The 21546-nt window shown below is 35.0% G+C and overlaps 1 protein-coding gene and 1 long non-coding RNA gene across 27 annotated transcripts in view; one reads left to right on the plus strand and one right to left on the minus strand.

The window, feature by feature from the left end:
* Positions 1-21546, plus strand: part of SOX6 (SRY-box transcription factor 6) — a 717975-nt gene that overhangs the window by 224191 nt on the left and 472238 nt on the right. For 2 of the 26 annotated variants that reach the window (XM_086677890.1, XM_086677894.1), the window contains one exon: positions 4212-4420. The exons of the other annotated variants lie outside the window; for them this stretch is intronic. The gene's annotated coding sequence lies outside the window, so the exon portion shown is untranslated. The remainder of the gene's footprint in view (positions 1-4211; positions 4421-21546) is intronic. 26 annotated transcript variants of the gene reach the window in all.
* On the minus strand, positions 14646-16522 carry LOC147576622 (uncharacterized). The gene is made up of 2 exons (XR_015240975.1): positions 16464-16522; positions 14646-15013 (listed from the first exon to the last, which is right to left on the minus strand). It is a non-coding gene; the product is annotated as an uncharacterized LOC147576622 (long non-coding RNA).

A 21546-nucleotide genomic window follows, 5' to 3' on the forward strand; every position in this document is an offset into this window, starting at 1 on the left:
ACATATTATTGATTAGATCTTCTGTAAGGTGAGGTGATATAAGCATGTAGATAGCAGTTGAGTTTGGTTCAAAGTCAAATGTTTCTAAATACATGACAATTCGCCCAAATGAAGACCAGATCTTTCCTGTTTAACTACCTTATATTCTTCATGTGTCAGAAGAAAGTCATATGAATCTGGCAAATGATATATTTTTTTGATTGCTAGAGGAGAAAGTATGAAAAAAGGAGAGTAGTAGGGAGAAAATGGGAGAACTGATATTTAAATGACTCTAAAGATTTAAGTTGTCAGTTTAGAGATAACATTTTGATGAGTTATAGGTAAAATAGAATTTGGTTTCCCCTACATGTGGCTCAAAGTGTAGGGGAAAATTGCTTGGCAATACAAACCATGTATTTTTCTTTACCTGGGGAGTTTGGGTAAAAGAAAAAAAAAAACATTTGGCAAAGTGAAAACTCAGCTGACTTCATGCCTACCAAGTGAAAAATCTGATCTTTTATCATCTAAGCACATAGTTGGGTAACTCACAAACAGAAATACTCAGGGTATAGGTTGCAGTGGCAAGAAGCCAACAGTGAAATCAAACTCATAAGCACCCTATAGAAAACCCCTCAAATTACTGCTGTGCTGTTGCCAGCTGTACTGCCAGGGAACAAGAGCTGTACAGATTTCTGTGGAATGACTGGGTTACTTAACACAGCTTGATTGGCTCTGTTCCTACTCCTGTTCTCTTTGGTTGACAGCTGACCACCATACTGGTTTGGTCTGAAATAAGATTGAAGTGAACACAACCACTTATATGCACCTCCCTGTTGTACACCGCTGTCCTGCCTGCCACCCCAAACCCCATACATACTCTTACATAACTTGCAAAAGGAGAGTTATGTATATAACAGTTTCTTTGAGTAAAGCACACTGAAAGTGGGTGACACTTTCCAGTCCTTTTATCCCACAAATCCATCAGATTTTTCGAAGGAGAGTTATTTTCTTGGTCTTTTATTTGTAAGTGCCTGAACTTATTGAATGTGAAAAGAATGACTTCTTAAATCGTTCTAATTCTGTTAACTTTTTTCATCTTAAATCACTGCTTTCTTCATGATCCTAGAGCTAGAAGCCATCTAGTCTCTGTCTTGCCCTTGGATAAACTCTGAAAGGTAGTTGCCTCTGTCTTACAGTATTTCAAAAAAGAAGATATCAAAAGATATCCCAAAGGGCACTACATGACTTCAGTTGCTACATTCCAAATTAGAGAAAACTTTGAATGAGCAAGGTGGTTGGATCTTTCCTTGTGACATGAAACTCATGGATTCATTTGTTCTAGTTCCCATTAAGTTTAGAGGCTTTTGAACTTCTTTTGACTGGTTCAGAGTAAGAAATAAATTTTTATTTAATTTTATTTTTTAATGTTCATTTATTTTTGAGAGAGAGAGAGAGAGAGAGAGAGAGAGAGAGAGAGAGAGAGAGAGTGAGTGAGAGGGCATGAGCCGGGGAGGAGCAGACAGAAAGGGGAACAGAGGATCCAAAGAGGGCTCCGTGCTGACAGCAGGGAGTCTGATGTGAGGCTTGAACTCACGAACTGTAAGATCATGACCTGAGCCAAAGTCATATGCTTAACTGACTGAGCCACCCAGGCCCCCATAAATTTTTATTTTGGCCATGTAATATAATATAAGTGAAATAAAGTTTTCATGAACAATACTTACCCTTAATATGTGCAATGTGTTCTATTTTCTCTTTCTTTCTCCTTGCCCCCTCTTCTTTTGTTTCCTCTCTCTTCCCTTCCATTCTCTCTTCTTTTTAATAAGAAAATGACAGTTGGAACTCAGAAAATTGATTTTATTCATCAACCCACAGTTTGAAAAGTGTTGCATTAAATAAGCAAGCTTTTTTTTTTTTAAAGATTTGATCTTCATATTCTTTGATATACCATTGTTTTTAAAGAACTAAGTACCCTCCAAAGGACACTAATTTCATTAGGAAGATAAATTTTATATGTCAATAGTGGCATATGATCTATTAATAACACCATGTATTAAGAATTAGTTGTGCCAAATTTTGTGTTAAATGCTTTCTATTTATTTGTCATGAGAATTTTCTCATTTAAGCTTCATAACTACCCTATGATATAGAAACTATTCTTATACTCATTTTTATAATTGATCAAATTGAGGATCAGAGTAGTATAATCAACTTTTCCAAGAGTAACACAATAAATGATAAATTTACAAATTGAAGATTGTTTGACTCAATGACCATGCTCTTTCTCTTAACTCTAATAACTTCTTAATTTTGGCTTCAAAAAATTGTAGAGTCTATATCATAAAGGAAAGAAAAACAGACTTATGATGATGAATGCCACATATTTTTAATAATGTAAATTGAAAGTTTTTGATAAAATAATTTTCATTCTCTAAAGAAAAATAGAAAAAGAAAAGAAGAAAGAAAACCCTCTCTAGAGCCATGGATAGAAAAACTTGCTGCTTTATTTAGCTCTTGTATAATTAAGTCTTGTAAATTTTTTCTTTTTAAGGAAAGAAGAAATAGATATACATGGATTACATCTTATGCTACAGGCCAGGATATTTTAGTGAGTCAGAGGAACTCAAACATGAATGAAGAGTGGAATTTTCCTTTCGTTTTCTATAATAACTATATTTGTTGAAGAGAAAAATGGAGGAAAAAATGACTATCATGCCTGGTTTTGAAGAAAACTTGTTTATATGTGTAATACAGTGGAGAAATTGTTTGGGATCACTTGGACTATGCAGAAATGTGACCACTAAAATTCTTAAGTAAGGTGTGGAGCTATCGGCTCCATGAAACTAATTAGGTCAAAGAAAAGTGATTATTTGTGAAGGTAATTCACTTACCTCATTTTTCCCATCTTTTTCTGGAAAAGAGGAAATATTTTAGAAAGAAAATAATAATGGATACAGTTGGTTTTTATGACCTCTTTTATTTCTGTCCCCAACCTCTGTCACATTCTTAAGTTTAATACACAATAACTTCTCTCTTTTCCCCTTTCTGTATCTTTCCTCTCCTCTTTTATGACTTTTCTTTCCTGTCCTTCCCCCCCCCATCTTCTCATCCTCTCTGCCTCTTCTTTCATTTTGCATTTTTATGTGCAATCCTTGTAATCTATATTTTAACCTTCATTCTCTTGTTAGAAAGATAATTCTTTTATCTTCTAAGTAAGGCAGAAATTGACATTGTGTTTATTAAAATGGTGATATAGGGGCGCCTGGGTGGCGCAGTCGGTTAAGCCTCCGACTTCAGCCAGGTCACGATCTCGCGGTCCGTGAGTTCGAGCCCCGCGTCGGGCTCTGGGCTGATGGCTCAGAGCCTGGAGCCTGTTTCCAATTCTGTGTCTCCCTCTCTCTCTGCCCCTCCCCTGTTCATGCTCTGTCTCTCTCTGTCCCAAAAATAAATAAACGTTGAAAAAAAAAAATTTAAAAAAAAAAATAAAATAAAATGGTGATATAGAAAGAAAACATCCTTTCTTCTTTCTTTCTTTCTTTCTTTCTTTCTTTCTTTCTTTCTTTCTTTCTTTCTTTCTTTCTTAGAAAGAGAGAGAGAGCTCACGTGGGAGAGAGGGGCAGAGGGAGAGGGAGAGAGGGAATCTTAGCAGGCTCCATGCCTAACGCAGAGCCCCAGCATGGGGCTGTATCTCACGACCATGAGATCATAACTTGAACCTAAATTAGGAGTCAGTCCCTTAACTGACTGAACCACCTAGGGCCCCTATCCTTTTTGTCTTCTTGCATTCTGTTCTTTCTCCCATAAAGCAAACACATATTTTAAAAAGAAATCTATTGTCCAATTCTGGAAAATGTTGAAATATTGCCTTCCACTTGGTATCTTCTTGGGATGTGTCTATGGTCTTTGTATGGCCATTTAGGAGAAAAACCAAAGATTCCACACTAGAAATTAGCACTAACTCAGATACTTCTGCTACACTAACTATAAATGAGCCTTTGTAAATGCATTTTTTGTGCAGTATGTAATTGCTATGTGATGCTATCTAGTGGAGACTTTAAAAGGAGGCAGGAGTGCTAGATCTATAAACCTCACAGAACTCAAGGTCAGGATTCTAAAACCAGCCTCTTCAAGGGTACTCAGACAAAGTGGAATAAGATGAAGTCGAATAAGTAAAGATACTACAAGGGTGCCTGGATGGCTCAATCGGTTAAGTGTCTGACTCTTGATTTCAGCTCAGGTCATGATCTCAACAGTTCCTGGGATTCCTGGGATCGAACACTGCATCGGACTCTGCACTGACAGTGTGGAGCCTGCTTCGGATAAACTTTCTCCCCGTCTCTTTGCTTCTACCCCACTTGAATACCCTCTCTCTCTCAAAATAAAGAAATAAACACTTAAAAAAAAAGATACTACAAGAACGTGCTTTGAAGTCCAGAGGAAGGTAAGAAAGGAGTACCTTCCGTGATGGTAGAGTGTAATAAGTACATGATCAATAATACGTACATGACAGAGATATGTTGATGAAACTGTCAAATATTGCTGTGGGTAGACAGATTTGGTTTATGAATAAGCATGTAAAAACACTCACATGCATGGCTGCAATTATGTTGGGAAAATACACAAATATTCAAAACATAGGGCAATTTTTTTAGTGTGTTGGTAGAGTGAGATAAGAAAGAAAGTGTATCTATATTTCGATAAGATGGGAGGTAAAGGAGAGCAGTAATTCACTGTAAGTTGGGAAAGAATCTATAGAGTTGGTGGATTATATAAGTTACAGTTTCCCTGGTTTATTGAGTATAAAGTAATAGATCTAATGTTACTCTGGTGTTATCTTATTTTTCTATTTTAATGTGAATCTTTAAGTAGAATCCAAGCTTATACATTTTTAGATACAGATTCTATTCTTGATTCAAGATTCTTCTGCATCTTAGGATCATGTACTGCTCTTAAGATGAAACCTCCCCATACCACCATTGGTTGTAGTATTTCTTAAAGGTAACCAAAATAATTGAATTTTTATGATGGGGCAAATACAGCAAATATTATTAATTGATTCTTATGTGGAAGTTAACTTTGTTTTGTTCTACACTTTGGGCTTTAAATCTAACCTTGGCCAGCCTCCTTGGTCACAAAGAGGAATTGGCTGAGAGAAAGTAGACACATTACCAGCAATCTATAATCTACTTAGGAAACCTAATCCCTACTCTTTATCACTCTTGATTGCAATGTTTGTCCATTCAACAATTTATAACAAAAACAGATACCTCACTTTTCTCTCTCTTTAGTCTTTTATTTAGCAATCCATTAAATATCTGCAGAATGGAGGCCGGTTTTGCACACAATGTCAGAATGATTCCATAATGACAATCTGCTTTAGGATGTGTTCTTTGGGTCCTATGTGTTTTGGGGTAAGGAGGAGCAAAGAGAATTACCATTTATTGAACACCTACATGTGTTACCTCATTTAATTTGTACAAGAGCGCTGAAATGACAATTACATTTAGATAAAGAAGTTATTTGGAATCAGGAAACAACTTTATTAAAAGCAAAATTGTCACAGATTCTTATTTAAAAGACAACACTTATAGAAAATGCCAACTTATCCTTGCCATTATAGTGCGTTGGAATGAGAAATAAATGAGATATGAAGATATGTGAGAAAATACGAATAACGAGACATAAATAATTACTATTTGCCTCACCTCCACAGTAAACTATTAGAAATAATGCATCTAAAAGAGGAAATAGCAGTGTAATTAACTTTGACTTTATAACATGGTATCTCAGAAAAGACAATGATTCATACTTCTGCTCAAGTGAGAAAATACTTCTTGTTTTCATTTACTTTCATGTATATTGGCTAGATAGGGGAGCCTTGGTAGAACCACAAGCATAAACTATTTTTAACATGCTCATATAATTTGCCTCCCGGGAAAGGGATCTTTTGATCCAAAGGGGTTTTGATGACAAAAGATATCCTAAAATGACATTAATTTCAGTTTCTACTTCTTACTTTTTCATTCCAAGTTTCAGTAGATAACAGTGACAAATTTTTATTTTTATTTATATTTTTAATTTATTTTTATTTTTTTTTAATGTTTATTTTTGACAGAGAGAGAGACAGAGCATGAGCGGGGGAGGGGCAGAGAGAGAGGGAGACACAGAATCCGAAGCAGGCTCCAGGCTCTGAGCTGTCAGCACAGAGCCTGACGCGGGGCGAGAACTCACAGACCGCGAGATTGTGACCTGAGCCGAAGTCGGACACTCAACCGACTGAGCCACCCAGGCGCCTCAATAATGACAAATTTTTAAATAAGATCTAAAAAAAAAAATAGGTTAGGTCAAATGTTTAAAAAATAGGTAAGGTAAAAAGGTAGAGGAACTATCTTTATTTTTTATTTTAAAAATTTGTGGAGATTTTGTCAAGCACCTAATACCATGGTTGATTTATAGTAGATGCTTAATAAATATTATTAAAATGAAATGTGGAAATAAATACGTGCATATTCATTTATTCTTTTTCTTTTAATTCAACAGATATTTACTGAGGCCTTAATATGTTCCAGATAGACATGTTTGAGACTTAAATGTGAATAGAATATTAGAGCCAGCCTTTAAGTATCTTAAAAATCTAATGGAGAGACAGGTAGAGAGAAAATATAACAACATATTAGCCTTAGGATTGAGATATGAGTGAAATAAGATACATAGAATTTGAAATTTTCCAGAGAGAATTTTGGGGAAGGCTTCATTGAGTAGGTTAACATTAGATCTGCTTCTTAAAGGAGTTATAAGGAATTACTTAGAGAGGATGTGAAGATAGAGAGAATGTTCTAAGTCCAGGGAATAGCACTTGTAAAAAGCACCTAGAGATTAAAAAGGCCTGGTATATTTTGAGAATTGTAATAATTCAATATCATTGCCACATGTGGAGCAGAGGGGATGGAGAAAGGAATTGGGCTGAAGAAATACACTTGAGAGTTTTTGGTGGTGCAATTGATTATTTCCTGATATGAACCTGAAAAATGTTTAATTTCAATGAATTAATTTCAGTAAGATGTGGAATTTTCTAGGAAATTACCCATTTTATTAGAATCTCCATGATATACCTTTTTGTGCCTTTACTATAGCAAACAAGATATTAAGCTGTTATGTAAGAGGCTAAAATGATGAAGTTGTGCAGAGAGTGACAACATAAGGAAGGAGTTTGAAATAATGTATTGAAAGAGTTGTTAGTCACTTTTCCTTAAAATGGTCCTTTTTGAGTTGCTTTTTGAACTTACTTATACTTTGTCAGCCAATAGATTTGCTAGACAACTTACAGGTCAGTCAAATGGTTCTAAATTCTAAGAAGTAAAGACACTGGGTGCTAACACAAATACAGTTTATTTATGGTTAATAGCTTTTATTTCTATTTCTAAGAGAAAAAGTAGAATATATAAAATATGTGAATGCCTCTCATCTTGCTAGCTACAGAGAAATGTTAGCTGGGTATATAGCTTTGGTTTCCTCATTTCTGTGAACTCCGTACATACAATATATACTTTTAAGACTTTATTCCAGACGCAGGTTTCATTTTCACATAAAGAGAAGGTCAGGCTTTACAATGTTTGTTATTTTTCATTTATTTTTTTTTCTTCCAGAGAAACACCTCAGAGGTTTCAGACTTCATTTTAAAGAAATTAGAGTTCTTTCAACTTTAAATTGCTTCAATAGGTCACTACCAGATTATAGAGAGCATGATGTGCTTTACAAGTTGAAAAGTTTTCCACCAAGTAATAGCAGCAGTGAAAATTGTCAGAGAAACAACTAATTAATCTCTGCTCCTTTACAGCTGTTTAATGCAATGCATAACTAAAAGTCCTGTTAAATTAATTAATGATTTCAATTATGAACTTTTCTCCAAAATGTTATGATTCGTATCAGGCTGATAATGCAGTGACCTGGGAGTGTGAAATCTGTGTTATGAAGAGAGTCGCCAGTTAATTGATTCACAAATTATTTAAAGTTTGTTGCACCCAAGGGAGTGCTCAGTTTCACGACAGTCATTTCTTAAAGTGTACAAACTCCTTTTTCACCTTAAGAATGTCTTCAGTTATTAAGCATGATAAAATGCCAGCATGTTTCTGGGGCTGTGAGTGATCTTAACATTTATGATATAGAATCTGTAGGTTAATACATGGAGATTAAATCTGTATTGGAAGGAGAAAAAAGTTAGCTAACTTACCAATGATTCTCTTTCACGGCAGATTTTTCATTGCTTTTATTTTACTAATTTCAGTTTTCTAAACATTACTTCTTAAAGTTTCTTTTCTTTTGCACTTGGTATAGAATGAGCATATTTCATGTTAAAAGACAATATAATTATGCATTCATAGGACATTTTTAATGAGTCATTAACATAGTATAACTTGTTTTGGTAATTGGTGTTTGAAGCATTTGGATTGTTGGTAGGTCTAGAATGTAGGTCTAGGTCTAGGTTTAGCCTTAAAGTTGGAGAAGGTTTTGACTTCTCAATGAAAGAACATTAATTTCTATAGGACACCTTGAGTATTTTTATAGTATGTAGGAAAAAATTAAGAGAGTCATTGCTTCCAGTCTGGTTATTTTACCCATAACTTAAATAGCAAATAAAAGTGTACATATATACAAGGAGAAGGGAAGGAATCAATAATATCATTAATATTTTACAACATATTTATTAAAGTTTTATTAATGTTTCTATGCTGGGCTTGAGCTGATGTCAGTGTAGATGATATGACCATGAGTAAGAACCCTTTCCTGATTGCCCACGGCTGGCTGAAATGGAAGGGAAAGAGGTGATACTTGAGGAGTGATTCAAGTAGGAAGAGAAGGAAGTGGAGAGGTTTCTGGATATGAGTCGAGGCTGTATTATCAGTGGCCTCTATAATCTTTTCTGTTCCATACACATATTAGGGCTTAATGAATACTAAAAAGTCTAGTGGTTTTAGGGTGATTGAACAATATCTTTAGCAGTTTCACTCCAATTTGATAAGCAGTATAAGAAAAACATTTTGTATTAAATTTAATGAAAGAATTTTGTCTTGCAGCTCTGAACTGGTAGATGTATTTACAGGATGGAGCAGGAAGATTGTATTTTGGACAAACACTGTGTTTGAAAATTTCACTTATCCTGGTGACTATTCTATTTTACTTTTCTCATTTTTTTTGACCCAAGAAAATTGCCCAAAGAGAAGACAAATAGAGAAACAATATTATCAAAAATAAGTTTATCTTTGTGAAACTTGCTGCAGGGCAAAAAGGAATGGACTTGAAAGGGAAGTAAATTTATACTAATTTTTGCATTGTAGGAAATGTACTATTTCAGACACTGACTGACTGCTTCTGTTTTCTAAAATTAAGGAGCCTATAATCTCAGCACCATTAACAAGTGCTGTCATTCAGATACACAGTGTCTGGCTGATTTAAATAAAATGAAATGAAGATAGTTGTTTCTGGTCCCTTGGCTTCACTCATTGCCATAAACATATGCTCTGCGTCCCGCTTCTTTCCATCTTATTTATGACTTTAATTTGTTGTGTGGGCTGCGCTAGAAATTAAATTTAATATAATTCTCCAAGGGACCCTGTCATATAATAACATGGTAATTTCTGTGTATCCTTTTGAAAAATGAGGAAATTAATTCTTCCTGACATGTTCTAATTATTCCAGTGTGAACGGCAAATCCGTTTTTCCTAGCCCCTGAAGTGTTATAGGCAAATGGCTGGTGTTCAAAGCTGAGGTGCTAATGCTGACCAGCAGTGCGTTTAATTTGAAACATGAGCAGACACCTTTCAACACACCTTTGTAATATTGGAGTACTTTACAGAAATTAATTCACTACTTATTTGGCAGCTTAGCCTTGGGGTTATGTTTTTTTATTCATCAATACTATAGTCATGTTAGCATAATATTTCCTGTTTACTTCAGTGCTTGGTGTCTATGTATAGAACTCAGAGTGTGCAATGGATGTTTCAACTGTATGAATGACAGAGAATCCACACACTTCAGAAATACCAGTTGTGTGCCAAATTGTATTTATACTTTATAGAGAAATGTAGTAAAGTCTTGAATGTTAACTTAATTATAGTCTATGCTTAGCAGCTTTAACTGAAATTACATAGTGTAGGAATTATTGGGACAATCTTGCTGTGAAAAGACTACTATACACTCTGCTGCCCTGCTGTACATTTTAGTGGTGAAAATTCAATTTATTATACAGGGAATGAGACTATGAAAAGTCAGTTTGTGAATAAAATTTATGGAATAATAATCTCATGTTCTGAACTCTGCTTAGAAGAATGTAGATATGCCTTGGGAGATAAAGGGTTAAAGTCATTTATTAGCACTATTGGCCATATATGAAGTACATGACTTACTCACTTGGGCCATTTGGATTCTTTCATAGGTTTTGTAGTATTTTTTAGAGGAATAACAAAAATAACCTCCGATTCTTGGTCATTTATATGTAATCTTCATTGTAAAATTATCTATTATACACTTCTCTAATCAGGGCAATCATTTGTGTCAGCCCTGATACGGTTCCTTTGTTTCAGTGAGCAGTTGATAAATGCCATTACATATTGGTCATTTATTGTTCTAATTAACAAGACAAGGGAATGCGTGAGATTCTACTTAAAATAGAGGATGGAAATACAATTAAGCTTAAATAAAAGAAGTAGAATTGTGTTCAGAGTGGCTGCAGTCAAGGTTCTCTGTTTATCTGTTTTTGTATCTATATATTATATTCCCTTTAAATTTTAACTTAAATAGGAGAAATGTTAATAGTAATAAATAATTGTTCTAATAAATGGCATTAGTATTAATTAATTAATTAATTAATACCATATTTTTTCCTGTTGACTATTCAGCTGCTAGATAAAATTTTATTCTCACCATCAATCTACTGGGGGCTATTGTCAGATTTAGGTTATGGACAGGAGGGAACATACTTAAGACTCCTCTGTCTTAGCTTTCCCATATACTAGATTAATGGAAAAAATAAGCTTCTTTTGGCTGGAAACGGAGGAGAAAAGATTTCTTTATTGGCGTCTCTAGGCGGTCTTGAACTTCTGGGGTTAGGCAAAAGAACATAGCAACATGCTTCTTCCCATTCAAGTACATGTCCCTCTCTACTGTTCTTGTCAAGGTAAGGTTATTTCTGTGGCTCTCTGTAAGGGTAGGATATGGCAGAAGGTATTGAGAAGTAAAGAGGGAGTCAGGTTGTCCCATCCTAGTCTACAGACTATACAAGTTGCTAAAGATTTCCTATCATAGACTTCTTTGTTCTCTAAGATAGGAAGGGAAATCTATGGCCCATCTGGCTCTTCTCTTTTACTTTTTCTTTTTTTCCCTACTGAAATTATGGAGGAATTAACACCAAAGAACAGAGACTGAGGCTAGGCCAGATCCTGTCCCTACTAGACCAGATCATTTTTAGAGCCAGATACATCATTTAAATTGAAGTGACTGAAAGAAAGAATTGAGGGTTAAAGAATCAGCTCAATTCTTGGCAAATCAAGCAACAGACTCTCTTTCTCTCTCTGTCTCTCTCTCTCTTTTTGAAACAGACCCTTAAGTAGAGAGAGAGAACTAATAGTTACAAGAGGGGAGGTGGGTTTGGGGATGAGTTAAGTAGGTGATGGGGATTAAGGAGTACACTTGTGATGAGCACTGGGTGATGTAAAGAAGTGTAGAATTACTATATTTTACACCTGAAACTAATATTACACTGTACTTTAACTAATTGGAATTTAAATAAAAATTTTAAAAAAGAATCCGCCCAATTCTTAACATTTTCAAAATAAAAGATCCATAAAGAGTTGTTGAACAGACTAAAATAAGCTGCTCATATGTGCAATGATGCATGCACCTAGTTCCATTCTCTTTCTAGGAAGGAGACTGCAAACATTTCTTTTTCTTCTTTTTGAGAGAGAGAGGGAGAGACATAGAGAGAGAGAGACAGCAGGGGAGGGGCAGAGAGAGAGGGAGGGAGAGAATCCTAAGCAGGCTCCACGCTGTCAGCACAGAGCCTGACATGGGGTCTGAACCCACTTACCATGAGATCCTGATCTGAGCTGAAATCCAGAGTGAGACACTTGACTGACTGAGCCACCCAGGCGCCCCTAAAAACATTTTTATATGCTTCCATCAGGATGCTGCAATCAGTGGTTTCAGCAAAACAAATTAAAAGAGGTAAATAGTCCCCAATTTTGAAATTCTTTCTTTTAAAAAATCACTTAGGCTCAGTTTTTAGTCATTTTAATTAAAAAAAATCTTTTACAATAATTTTAAGTTAATATCCAGAAAAATATGTTAAACTTATTTCTAAATACTCCCTATTAGAATCAAAGAAAAGTTGGTGCATATGTTAAATTTTATTTAAATAGATAAATTGGGGACTGTTTATTAATTATTTTGCATATATATGTGTATATATGTATACATACACACACAAATAAACACTTGCATACTTCTAAAAGGCCCATACTTGATTGATCTTCTTCCATTAAACTCATTGATACTTTCCTTTTATATCAGTATGTTTCATAAAGCATTTTCATTCATTTTGCAAGCTTATTCAATTTTGTTTACTGGGTGCTCCCTTCGGCAGCACATATACTAAAATTGGAACAATTTTGTTTACTGATTACTATAGTTTAGAACAGGATTTTCTCTATAGTCACATATGTTTATATTTTTACACCAATAAAAACAAATAACATTTATTAAGCATATGCTTTATGTGCATGTCTCATGTAAAACCAAAAATAACTCTTCAAGTTAGTTACCATAGTTTATGAATATACTCATAAATAAAAACACATATTTTATTTTGTTGGTGAGGGAAATAAGCACAGAGAGGTTAAGTAACTTGCCTACAACTGTATAGTTAACAGGTGGGGGAATGAATATTTTAACCTATCAACCTATGCTTAGAACAGTGCCTGTCACATGAATATTAGTTGTTACTGGGTTTTTTTGTTTGTTTGTTTGTTTGTTTTTTGGTGGTGTGTGTGGGGTAGAGTGCTGGGAGTTCTGAATTTCAACCAATATTTGTTGACTCTTTTTATTATTATGAATGAGATTATGAGGCTTACTTGAGAAGGTGAGGAAGAAATTAGACTAGCTGATCTTTAAACCTAATTTGTGAGCTTAGATACTTTTAAGAGCTTCAATGTCAGTTTGTCTAAGTAGATAGTCTTTGAGCATGTGTTAAAAGGTTCTCTTTTAGATTCTACACAGTATATAAGATGTTTCTGCTCTAATGAAGTTTACAATCTAGTGGGGGTTGGGATATGGGAAAACATAATGACTATAATACTGGGTTGAATAAGATTAATAATTTTATTTTATACTTCAAAATAGTTCAGGGGAGAATTTATAAGTCCTTACATTCTTAAATGAGTTCATAGTCTCAGTTGGGTTTTATGCTTGTCCATAGAGAAGGTAAGACACTATGAAAGGATAATAATTTTGGGGGTAGGACAAGGTGTGGTGATATCCTACGTATTAAATTTGAGGTGCTAGTTGGACGAATATGTGGACATGTCAAATAGTTAAAATGACAGCAAAGTGATATTTACTGAAAAACTTCCTATGGAAGAAGAATAGTATAAATCACTACTTAGAAGGCATTTTTGGGTTGCTTGTGTGGGCTGGTTGGGTGAGCCTTGGACTTTTGATTTCAGCCCAGGTCATGATCCCAGCATCACTGGGATTGAGTCCAGGGTCAGACTCTGTGCTAAGTGTGGAGCTGCTTGGGATTCTCTCTCTCCCTCTGCCCCTCTCCCCTGCTCATGGTCTCTCTTGCTCTCTAAAAACAAACAAACAAACAAACAAACAAACAAACAAACAAACAAATGGCATTCTCATTTAATCCTTCTAACAACCTAATAAAATAGCTGTTATTACTGTCAATCTTATTTTACCGATAAGAGAACTGAGAGGCCTAAAGTTTCAAAATTGGTAGATGACAGAGCTGGGGCTTAAAATTAGATCTATCCGATGCTGTGCTCTTAACCGCAAAATTATACTGTGTGGAAGTGCAACTAGAAGAGAAGTCTGGGCTAGAGATGTAGATTTGGAAATTATCTGTAAAGGAGTGATAATTACAACCATGGAATTATACATATGGTATCCTAAGAAGGGGAGGGAAAGGGAGACAGTGAAAGAACAATATAATACTAATCAAAGAATAATAACTAGGAAAATTTTTATGTCACAGAAGTGAAAAGAGAAGAGAATTTCAATAAGAAGGGAGTGACCAACAGTATCAAATAATGCTGAGAATTTTAGAAAATGAGGATTTGTCAATAGGAGCTTATTGGTGAAGTCAGAAGCTAGAAGACAGAGCACTGTGGTGTGAAAATGATGATCCGGAAGTAGTGACAAAACAGTAGAATACTTTCCAAAGGAGCTTGGTAGCTTAAGGAGCAAATGAATGGGGACAGTCCCTTAATGTTAGAGACCACTGAGAGAGGGCTTTTTAAAAATTTTAGAATAGGGAGAATACAATTGTTTTTATAAACAGGAGGAAACATGAAAAGAGAAAGAGAAGGGAGGAAGAAAGCTAAAAGAAGAGAGAGAAAAGGAAGAAAAAAAATTTTTGTCCCTACTTCTTGAAATAGTTTTGCTCAAAGACATTTTTGATAGATTATTCTTTCCTAGGGCTGCTGTAACACAGTATCACAAGTGAAATGGCTTAAACAACAGGAATTTATTCTCTTGCAGTTCTGGAGGATAGAAGTCCAAAATCAAGGTGTTGGTAGTGGCTACTTGCCCTATGAAATTTTCCTTCTTTCTTCCTAGCTTTTGGAAGCTTGATGGCAGTGGTTGGCATTTCTTGGTTTGCAGCTGTGTAACTCCATTCTCTGCCTTTTGACGTTCTGTGATGTTCTCCCTGTGTCTCTGTGTCTTCGCATGGCTGTCTACTTATAACAACTGTAGTCAGATTAGATTAAGAGCCCTGCATTCCAATATGGCCTCATCTTCATTTGGCTGATTTTATCTGCAATTATGTTCAAATAAAGTTGCATTCTGAGGTATTGGATGTTAGGACTTCAACATATCTTTTTTTGCAGGGGGTGGGGGGAAGCAAGCCAATCCATAACTATAGATGTTTATGGATTACTTTGTCTTTAAACTCAATACAGCTCTGAGCTACTTTTTAAGCATCTCCTCCCAACTGGAGTGTTATTTGTTCATTAATTCTGCAAATAGGATGTGGGTAACTTGGAATTTTTAGTATATGAATCTAAAATTTGTAATGCTATTTCAAGTTGAGGTCTGGCGCTTACTTTGCTCACTTCATCTTCTTTTTTTTTTTTCAACGTTTATTTATTTATTTTTTTGGAACAGAGAGAGACAGAGCATGAATGGGGGAGGGGCAGAGAGAGAGGGAGACACAGAATCAGAAGCAGGCTCCAGGCTCCGAGCCATCGGCCCAGAGCCCGACGCGGGGCTCGAACTCACGGACCGCGAGATCGTGACCCGGCTGAAGTCGGACGCTTAACCGACTGCGCCACCCAGGCGCCCCGCTCACTTCATCTTCTAATGTCAGCAGTGCATTCCATGTACTATTATCTTAACTCAAGAAACATTTGTTGAGTACCTACTGTGGTCTAGAACGATGATAGGGACTATGGGACACAGCTGGTGTGCTGTGCAAAGTTTGTTCTTTGGATTATAAATGTTCCAAGATACGGACCCTTCCAGCTTTAATGGTGCCAAGTAGAGTTCAGGATGGCTGGTCAGAACAAGCACTTCTAGCCACTAGCATCCTTGAGAGTTTCCTCCAGCATGACATACAAATCTTAGCAATTTTTCTGTGTGCATTGGAATGTAAAAGATGGGGAGCATTTCTGGGTTTACAGAGAAGTATAAATTGTCCCTGCCCTCCAGGAGATTATAATCTGACTAGAAGCTAACAACAGAATATGAATGGTGACAAGACTTGGAAAGGTGGATTAGGGTCAGCTACTGCAAGTAATTTAAGGACCAGGGTCATGTCTTAGATAATTTTGGTCATCTGTGATGTCTAGCTAAGTGTCTTGCATATATTAAGTGTAGAGTAAAATAAGTGTGAATGATTGGCTAATTGAAGCCTTAAAACTGGAGAATGGTAAAATTTAAAAAAAAAAGAAAAAAGTAAGAGAATAGCATATTCTAATTTGATATGCTTGGTGGTTATTTTGAAGACCCCAAAGTTGCTTATTAAACTCCTGTTTTCCTAGTTATTTTAAATATTTTATGGTTCTCTTTCTTATTGTGTATCTTTGACTTGTTTAGTTTAGTAATAAGCTGAATGATCAACAGATCTTGAAGTAATCTGTCAACTGAGCTGTATTATTGAGATGGGGGGAGAGAAGAACAATTACAAATGTTTTGAACGACTGTTTTTCTGGGGAGAGGGACTCACTGAAAACTTAAAAAGCTAATCAAAATGTTAATTAGCTCACCTTTCAACACCACATTTCTTCATCTTTAAAATGAAAGTGTTGAAAAAGTTGTTCTATTTGGGCCCTTCTAGATCTAAAATTCTCTGATCCTACAAGTAAACTGTATTATTACATAGTTCATATTCTTAAGGGGAAACTTGCATACATATTTCATGCTTTGGCTGTTAGCCTATAAGTTGGTGTTTTATGTATATAAGTACATCATTATACAAAGGCAATTTAAAGATAATTTGGAATTTGCAAAATATATAAAAGCAAGCAATTAAAAATAAGTATAAAGTATATTCTAAGGTTAACTTCTCAGTGCATGAAACCATAACCCTCTTCAGAAGAAATTAGATTTGATTACATTTAAAGTCATGTGATTTTTAACAAAAATCAATATACATATGCAAATAATTTGTATTCTGCACAATTATCACTATTCATGTCTTTTATTTTTTATTCCGTTAAAAATTGTTAAGTTTATTTATTTAAATTCAACTTAATTAATATACAGTGTAGTATTTAAAAAAAATTTTTTTTGTTAATGTTTATTTTTGAGAGAGACAGAGACAGAATGCGAGTGGGTTGGGGCAGAGAGAGAGGGAGACACAGAATCCGAAGCGGGCTCCAAGCTCCGAGCTGTCAGCACAGAGCCCGATGCGGGCTCAAACTCACTAGCTGTGAGATCACGACCTGAGCCGAAGTCAGACGCTCAACCAACTGAGCCACCCAGATACCCCAATATACAGTGTAGTATTGGTGTCAGGAGTAGAAATCAGTGATTCATTACTTACATATAACACCCAGTCCTCATCCCAACAAGTGCCCTTCTTAATGCCCATCCCCCATTTAGCCCATCCCCCCCCACCTCCTATCCAGCACCCCCTAGTTTGTTCTCTGTATTTAAGAGTCTCTTATGGTTTGCCTCTCTCTGTTTTTATCTTATTTTCCCTTCCCCTATATTTATTCATCTGTTGTGTTTCTTAAATTCCATATATGAGTGCAATTATATATTTGTCTTTCTCTGCTTGACTTACTTTGCTTAGCATAATACACTCTAGTTCCATCCATGTTTTTATTTTTAATCAATACTTATTTTGTTTCCTATTGCAATAGAACACTGAAGAAATAATCTTGCAACTACATTAGCTGTGCAGATGAGTCATCAATTAATAATAACTAAGTTAACTGTGATGAATACTATTATCTATCTTACATATTGAACAGTGAGGCTGTATAGTAATTATATACTTATGGCAGCTTATTTGAAATTAGATTGTTATTGTTTAACATGTAATATAACATGTAATATAAACCTGAATGCTAAAAAATCCAAGATATATCTTTAAATATTTGTGATTACCATTTTTTCTGTGAATGATTTGATAAATTAAATTATAGTATTTTCTCTCAAGTGATTAAAATGTTTAACTTATACAGACCATAGAGATGGCATCTCAAGTTTTCTATTTGCTCACTCACAACACATTTCTTGAGCATTTGCTTATGAACCAAGTATTCTGCTAAAGGCTGAGGATACAAATCTAAACAGGACAGGTTTCTTTATGTCAAAGAGCTTATGGGTTAGAGGGGGAGATAAGATAGGTACATAATTATAGTACAGTATACTATCCAATGATGAAGGTTTTTATAACGTGCTGTAAGCTAACAGAAGAAGAAATTAATTTAAAAGAAGATATGTAAGGAAAATTTTGAATAAAGCAGTGACTTTAAGTCCAGTATTGATAGGGGAATAGGAGTTCAAAAAAAGTAAGCCCCACAATGGCTCTCACTCCTTTGTTCTATTATTCTATCTCTTGTGCCTAGAACAATGCCAGGCACAGAATAAGTATTTTAATAACTATTTTTGAATGTTGAATCATCATGAAGTATGGAGGAAGGATTTAAAAAGGACACACCCAGAAGCACAAAAACCATAGGCAAAAGCATAGAGGCATGGAAGTTCATGGCATATGTGGAGACTCATGATGTAATTTTTTGTGGATGGAATGAAGGAGTATGAAGGGGATGTACTTAATCTTAATGATTAACAGCATGTACTTTGGAGCATGCTCAGACCAGAATTTGGATCCTGACTTCATCTTATACTGCTTTTGTGATCATGGGTAAAATGCTGATCCACAGTTTTTCTCCTTAAAAATATATCGAATAATATTTATTTATAATGTTACTATACACATTGCCTGGCAATAGTCCCTGGAAAATGGAAAGCATCAAATAAATTATTAAACCATTAATACTTTTTTTGAGGAGGTGGTGGGCCCCAAGACAGGAAAAAGAGATAGGATGAAAATTTGAAGGACTTTGTGTAATATTCAGGAGTTTGGACCAACCTGTACATGATTGGGAGCTACATGTCATTTTTGAATCCTGAAGCAGATAGTCTTATAAACATTATAATATTAGAGGATTGCCAGCTGTATAGGAGGCTCTCAAGATACATATTGAATAAATGATTTCAATATTTAAAGCATGGATATAAATTGAAATGTACTGGGATCTAGAATTTTAGTTAAATTTTAAATCTAGATCACTTTTACTGTGCTATTGAACATTGAAGCATATTAAATGGTATTCTGCAAAGGGACATTTAGTAGCTTAAAAACTATACTTTACCCTTTTCATATAATATTCTATTACAGTTACACAAGTTCATCATTCCTCATCCTGCTTCTAGTGCTCAATTATTTGGTGCTCACTCCAAACAGGGAATAGGCAACATGAATTTACTAACTTGGTTAAGCAAAATGACCTTCCTCAAGTCTCCTAAGGTTAGGAGATGAGGTAAATAGCACATAGAAGGAAACCAAAAATTAAAAAACCAAAACCAAAACCAAAACCAAAACCAAAGCAAGTATAAAGTAGTTAAACTAAATAGATATTATTTGTAAGACTGATATATCAAAGACCCAAAATATAGCTAGTGGTAGCCAGTGGATGACCCACTGGCTGATAAATGAAAGTTGATATTAGTTTTATAGGTCATGTTCCAAATTGGGCTGACCCAATAAAATTTTTTAATTGACTATAAGTTCCAGAGTTCATCCCTGTACCAAAACCTTCTTGCGCAATGTCTTGCATATTATATATTCATAATTATATTGTTGTTCCATGTTATAACTTATATTTCAGTACATATAATCAGTGTTTACTCCTTTTAACAATGTCTTCAAGGGCCTTTTTTCTTCAATAGGGCAAAGAGAATGGAAAAAAAAAGAGTGGATGCTTTTTTGTTAATGAAAAGAACTATTATTACCTACTGTTACTATTATTAGGGTGGAAAAGAGCAAAAATATCACTTCTGTTAGTTATTTTAAGGGAAACTAATGCTGATGGTCTGAAAGTTTTGATTAGTCTAGATTTGGCAATTCAATCTGGCTCAAGTTTTCCACAGTGAGGAAATAATTTTCTTTTTAAAGGCTTGACATGTCATTTTTGAATCTTAGAGTAAAAACTAGATAGTCTTATAAGATTTATATTATTATACTATTATATTGTAGCATTAGAAGATTGCTGGCTGTAGAGCAGACTCTCACAGAATACATACTGAATAAGCAGTTTTAGTATTTAAATCCTGGGTGCAAAATGAAATATACTGGGCTCTAGAATCTATGGGAGAAGACTAATTGGTTAAGAATCAGTAGAAAATAGCTACCACCATGGCTTTATAGATCAGCATTTCTTTAAGTATAATTTGAGCACCCCTAACTGGATTAACTAACTGTATAACTAACTGGATTTGAGTGTTTGTTAAAAATGCAGATTCTTGATGCCTCCACCCCAACCTGTTGAATAGGATATCTTGAAGCCCGGGAATCTTCATTTAAACAAATTCTATAGATTTGGGAACCATCGTCCTAGAAAAATAATTTGGTAAAAAGCTAAGAATTTAACAAGACAAATGTAAAATTGGATTTCTGATTAAGGCAAATTGTATCACTGAGTGCATCTAAAATAACTCAGATATTGAAAACTGACCTTTAAAATTTATTTGTTTTAAATTTAAAACTTCCAGAGTAACAAAATGTAAACAGCCAATTCGTACATTCTTTCAGTTTCCTTTATAAATTGCTTTTGAATCCTTTGGCTTAAAGAGAGAAAAATTCACAAATCTACTTTTGACTATAATTAACTTGGTATATGCTTTTGTTTTTTTGTTTTTTTTTATTCTCTTTCATTTTTTTTCAATATATGAAGTTTATTGTCAAATTGGTTTCCATACCACACCCAGTGCTCATTCCAAAAGGTGCCCTCCTCAATACCCATCACCCACCCTCCCCTCCCTTCCACCCCCCATCAACCCTCAGTTTGTTCTCAGTTTTTAAGAGTCTCTTATGCTTTGGCTCTCTTCCACTCGCTCCTCATCAGGGAAATACAAATCAAAACCACACTCAGATATCACCTCACTCCAGTCAGAGTGGCCAAAATGAACAAATCAGGAGACTATAGATGCTGGAGAGGATGTGGAGAAACGGGAACCCTCTTGCACTGTTGGTGGGAATGCAAATTGGTGTAGCCACTCTGGAAAACAGTGTGGAGGTTCCTCAAAAAATTGAAAGTAGACCTACCCTATGACCCAGAAATAGCACTGCTAGGAATTTACCCAAGGGATACAGGAGTACTGATACATAGGGGCACTTGTACCCCAATGTTTATAGCAGCACTCTCAACAATAGCCAAATTATGGAAAGAGCCTAAATGTCCATCAACTTATGCTTTTGAATTAATAATGAGTTCTGAACTCTCTTAAAGAGCTTTTTAAAAGGTGCTGATGTCTTATCATTGTTCCTAAATCACTGAGTGAGGTACAGATATTTGTCATAAATGAAGTAGTGTTAATTAAATATAGTTATTCACCTCTATCAATCAACTGAGGTTAACTATATTTGTGACTTGGGAGGGGTGGAGAGATGGAAAGTGAAAGAAGTGACATGAAACTTGTATGAAATGAATGCCAGTTGAACACAGAGAAAGTGTAATTATTAAGATTTTTTTGTAATTGGTTTGCTAAGGGAACTTTTGGGGAAAACCCCTAAACAGCTCTATTTCCTTGTTTCTGAATATAATACGGTTTTAT

Source organism: Puma concolor, chromosome D1 (genome assembly GCF_028749965.1).
Source record: "Puma concolor isolate L17-30 chromosome D1, mPumCon1.1.hap2, whole genome shotgun sequence".
Taxonomy (NCBI): Eukaryota; Metazoa; Chordata; class Mammalia; order Carnivora; family Felidae; genus Puma; species Puma concolor.